We start from the raw sequence: 5000 nt of genomic DNA, 5'->3' as shown, positions 1-5000 counted from the left end.
CGAAAGACAGTAATTTCGAATGAGCCAAGAAAGAGCGGTGCGGGGCCGGTCGGAGCGCACCCTTTTCTCGGTGGCTGGCGGGCGAGAGAGTGCTGCGTCGCCGGCATCGGCGTCGAAAGAAGCCGAGCCGAAAAAAGTTAAAGTACAAACGTGCAAGCATACTAGCCTAACCCTAGGTAAGGCATGTCAGAGCAAAAGACAGTAATTTCGAATGAGCCAAGAAAGAGCGGTGCGGGGCCGGTCGGAGCGCACCCTTTTCTCGGTGGCTGGCGGGCGAGAGAGTGCTGCGTCGCCGGCATCGGCGTCGAAAGAAGCCGAGCCGAAAAAAGTTAAAGTACAAACGTGCAAGCATACTAGCCTAACCCTAGGTAAGGCATGTCAGAGCAAAAGACAGTAATTTCGAATGAGCCAAGAAAGAGCGGTGCGGGGCCGGTCGGAGCGCACCCTTTTCTCGGTGGCTGGCGGGCGAGAGAGTGCTGCGTCGCCGGCATCGGCGTCGAAAGAAGCCGAGCCGAAAAAAGTTAAAGTACAAACGTGCAAGCATACTAACCTAACCCTAGGTAAGGCATGTTAGAGCGAAAGACAGTAAACTCGAATGAGCCAAGAAAGAGCGGTGCGAGGCCGGTCGGAGCGCACCCTTTTCTCGGTGGCTGGCGGGCGAGAGAGTGCTGCGTCGCCAGCATCGGCGTCGAAAGAAGCCGAGCCGAAAAAAGTTAAAGTACAAACGTGCAAGCATACTAACCTCACCCTAGGTAAGGCATGTCAGAGCGAAAGACAGTAATTTCGAATGAGCCAAGAAAGAGCGGTGCGGGGCCGGTCGGAGCGCACCCTTTTCTCGGTGGCTGGCGGGCGAGAGAGTGCTGCGTCGCCGGCATCGGCGTCGAAAGAAGCCGAGCCGAAAAAAGTTAAAGTACAAACGTGCAAGCATACTAGCCTAACCCTAGGTAAGGCATGTCAGAGCGAAAGACAGTAATTTCGAATGAGCCAAGAAAGAGCGGTGCGGGGCCGGTCGGAGCGCACCCTTTTCTCGGTGGCTGGCGGGCGAGAGAGTGCTGCGTCGCCGGCATCGGCGTCGAAAGAAGCCGAGCCGAAAAAAGTTAAAGTACAAACGTGCAAGCATACTAACCTAACCCTAGGTAAGGCATGTCAGAGCGAAAGACAGTAATTTCGAATGAGCCAAGAAAGAGCGGTGCGGGGCCGGTCGGAGCGCACCCTTTTCTCGGTGGCTGGCGGGCGAGAGAGTGCTGCGTCGCCGGCATCGGCGTCGAAAGAAGCCGAGCCGAAAAAAGTTAAAGTACAAACGTGCAAGCATACTAACCTAACCCTAGGTAAGGCATGTTAGAGCGAAAGACAGTAAACTCGAATGAGCCAAGAAAGAGCGGTGCGGGGCCGGTCGGAGCGCACCCTTTTCTCGGTGGCTGGCGGGCGAGAGAGTGCTGCGTCGCCGGCATCGGCGTCGAAAGAAGCCGAGCCAAAAAAAGTTAAAGTACAAACGCGATGCTAATGAGCGAGCCGTTGTCTCGACTAATATGTAGGGGGCGTTCGATCGAGCGTCTGGCTTGAGCGCTTGTCGGCCTAGCAGAACGGTCGCATTGTTATGCCCGGGTTTTAGGCACCGCTGCAGGCGGCCGGCAGAGCTCTTGTTTGTGCGAAACTGAATGGATCGAGCCCGAGAGAGGGCGAGCAAAGAAAAAACGCAAATCGCTCCGCCTGGCACTGCCGGCGAGAGCGTGGACGTCGCGGCCAGCGACTGTCGAAGCTGAGTACGGCCGCAGGCGATCGCCTCGGTCTTAAACGAATGCGACGAGCACGCGCCGGGCGGCCCAGCAAGGGCCGAGCGCAGCTGTCGCAGCTATCTGGTTGATCCTGCCAGTAGTGATATGCTTGTCTCAAAGATTAAGCCATGCAGGTGCAAGTACGAGTTCTCGTAAAGCGAAACTGCGAATGGCTCATTAAATCAGTCTTGGTTTATTTGGTCTCGTAAGCGAAGTGGATAACTGTGGTAATTCTAGAGCTAATACATGCATTAAGCGCCGACTTCGGGAGGCGCGCTTTTATCAGATCAAAACCGACCGGGTTCGTCCTGTGACGTTTGATGACTCTGGATAACCACGCGGATCGTACGGTCTCTGCACCGACGACGTATCATTCAAGTGTCTGCCCTATCAACTGTCGAAGGTACGCTACGTGCCTACCTTTGTGATAACGGGTAACGGGGAATCAGGGTTCGATTCCGGAGAGGGAGCCTGAGAAACGGCTACCACATCCAAGGAAGGCAGCAGGCGCGCAAATTACCCATTCCCGACACGGGGAGGTAGTGACGAAAAATAACAATACAGGACTCTAACGAGGCCCTGTAATTGGAATGAGTACATCCTAAAACTCTTAACGAGTATCCATTGGAGGGCAAGTCTGGTGCCAGCAGCCGCGGTAATTCCAGCTCCAACAGTGTATGCTAAAGTTGTTGCGGTTGAAAAGCTCGTAGTTGGATTTTGGGCGAGCGCCGCCGGTCCGTCGCAAGGCGTGTCACTGGTTGCGTTCGCCTCACCTTCGGTTCTCCGTCGGTGCTCTTGACTGAGTGTCGGCGGTGGCCGATAAGTTACTTTGAAAAAATTAGAGTGTTCAAAGCAGGCTGTTCGCCTGCATAGTGTTGCATGGAATAATGGAATAGGACCTCGGTTCTATTTTGTTGGTTTTCGGAGCACGAGGTAATGATTAAGAGGGACAGACGGGGGCGTCCGTACTCTGCCGTTAGAGGTGAAATTCTTGGATCGGCGGAAGACGAACTACTGCGAAAGCATTCGCCAAGAATGTTTTCTTTAATCAAGAGCGAAAGTCAGAGGTTCGAAGACGATCAGATACCGTCCTAGTTCTGACTATAAACGATGCCAACTAGCGATCGGGAGGCGTTACCATGACGACCTTTCCGGCAGCTTCCGGGAAACCAAAGTCTTTGGGTTCCGGGGGAAGTATGGTTGCAAAGCTGAAACTTAAAGGAATTGACGGAAGGGCACCACCAGGAGTGGAGCCTGCGGCTTAATTTGACTCAACACGGGGAAACTCACCCGGCCCGGACACAGGTAGGATTGACAGATTGAGAGCTCTTTCTTGATTCTGTGGGTGGTGGTGCATGGCCGTTCTTAGTTGGTGGAGCGATTTGTCTGGTTAATTCCGATAACGAACGAGACTCTGGCATGCTAAATAGTTACGCGACCTTCTCGGTCGGCGTCTAACTTCTTAGAGGGACTAGTGGCGTTTAGCCACACGAGATTGAGCAATAACAGGTCTGTGATGCCCTTAGATGTCCGGGGCCGCACGCGCGCTACACTGAGTGAAGCAGCGAGTGTCTAACCTAGGCCGAAAGGTCCGGGTAACCCGTTGAACCTCATTCGTGATTGGGATAGGGACTTGCAATTGTTTCCCTTGAACGAGGAATTCCCAGTAAGCGCAAGTCATCAACTTGCGTTGATTACGTCCCTGCCCTTTGTACACACCGCCCGTCGCTACTACCGATTGAATGGTTTAGTGAGATCCTTGGATCGGCCCCGTCGCGGCTGGCAACGGCCGCGTCGGCGTGTCGAGAAGACGATCAAACTTGATCATTTAGAGGAAGTAAAAGTCGTAACAAGGTTTCCGTAGGTGAACCTGCGGAAGGATCTTTACCGAAGGTGGTGATAGGCCCCGGCCGACCGCGCACTGAATTGTCTTTGGGTGCCGCCGAGAGGGCGGCCGTCAATCGGGGTTCCGCCCCGTGCGACACGCGTAACACGTTGGCATAGCAAGGCAGCCGAGTGCGATGGTGGCTTCTGGGCACCGCGCTCGATGTGCCGCCGGCCCAGCCCGGCGGTCGCTCGGCGCCGTTTGTTGGTGTTTTTGTGCAGTTGTTGTCGGTGGTGGTTTTGTGGTCGATCCCACAGTGTGACGTCCGCGCGCTTCGGCGCCGGGCGAAACGTCGAGGACGACTCTTAACGGTGGATCACTCGGCTCGCGAGTCGATGAAGGACGCAGCCAAGTGCGAGAAGTAATGTGAATTGCAGAACACATTGAACGTCGACCTTCTGAACGCGAATTGCGGTCTCGGGTCAATCCCGGGACCGCGTCTGCCTCAGGGTTGCGTTCGTCCTCACCCGAGGGCCGTCGCCTGGCCTCTGCGAAGACGGCCGGGCGTCGCCCCAAGTTGAAGCGGTCGCCGAGCTTTCTCGGCGCGACCGCGTGTCCCGTACACCGCCGGCCCCTCGACGTGTTCAACTACGTTCGAGGGGCGGGTCCAGGTCGGTCGGTCCGGTCACGAGATCAAGACCGACCGTGGGCCAAGGCGGCGACGGTACGCGCTCGGTCGGCGCCGGCGGCGACGACTTGCGATGCCAGCGGGCCGTGTAAGAAGCGGCCCGCTTGACACATACGACCTGAGTTCAGGCGAGAGCACCCGCTGAATTTAAGCATATTATTAAGCGGAGGAAAAGAAACCAACAGGGATTCCCTGAGTAACGGCGAGTGAACCGGGAAGAGTCCAGCGTCGAATCTGCGCGCTTTTCGAGCGCGCCGAGTTGTGTCGTACGGAAGTCCCAGTGCGGCTGACGGCGAGCGCCGGTGTCCTTCTGATCGAGGCCTCGTCCCACGGCGGGTGTTAGGCCCATAGGGGCGCTTGCCTTGGCCGCTTCGGGTCTTCTCGGAGTCGGGTTGTTTGGGAATGCAGCCCAAAGCGGGTGGTAAACTCCACCTAAGACTAAATACGGTCGCGAGACCGATAGCGGACAAGTACCGTGAGGGAAAGTTGAAAAGCACTTTGAAGAGAGAGTTCAAGAGTACGTGAAACCGTTGAGAGGCAAACGGGAGGGCCCGTCAGGTCGCCGGCTCGCTTTCAGTTGGGTGCGGGGGCGCGCCGTCTCGGTTCGCGGACGCTTAAGGCGCCGCTGCCGAGTCGGCTCGCGCACCGTCTCAGCGCACTAGCGACCGGCGCGGGTCACGACCGGTTTGCCGTCGGTCTAAGTCCCCGCGCG

General features: G+C 56.5%; 2 non-coding genes and 1 pseudogene across 2 annotated transcripts; all 3 read left to right on the top strand.

Moving 5' to 3' along the window:
* The first annotated feature begins 1853 nt into the window (after positions 1 to 1853).
* On the top strand, positions 1854 to 3662 carry LOC144431616 (small subunit ribosomal RNA). Its single transcript, XR_013480178.1, has one exon. It is a non-coding gene; the product is annotated as a small subunit ribosomal RNA (ribosomal RNA).
* Positions 3663 to 3960: 298 nt separating this feature from the next.
* LOC144431531 (5.8S ribosomal RNA) lies at positions 3961 to 4114 on the top strand. The gene has a single exon (XR_013480096.1). It is a non-coding gene; the product is annotated as a 5.8S ribosomal RNA (ribosomal RNA).
* A 288-nt stretch (positions 4115 to 4402) lies between these two features.
* The window catches only part of LOC144431701 (large subunit ribosomal RNA), a 3695-nt pseudogene continuing 3097 nt past the window's right edge, over positions 4403 to 5000 (top strand).

This window comes from Styela clava, chromosome 13 (assembly GCF_964204865.1).
Source record: "Styela clava chromosome 13, kaStyClav1.hap1.2, whole genome shotgun sequence".
Taxonomy (NCBI): Eukaryota; Metazoa; Chordata; class Ascidiacea; order Stolidobranchia; family Styelidae; genus Styela; species Styela clava.
This window is presented reverse-complemented; position numbering and strand designations above follow the sequence as displayed.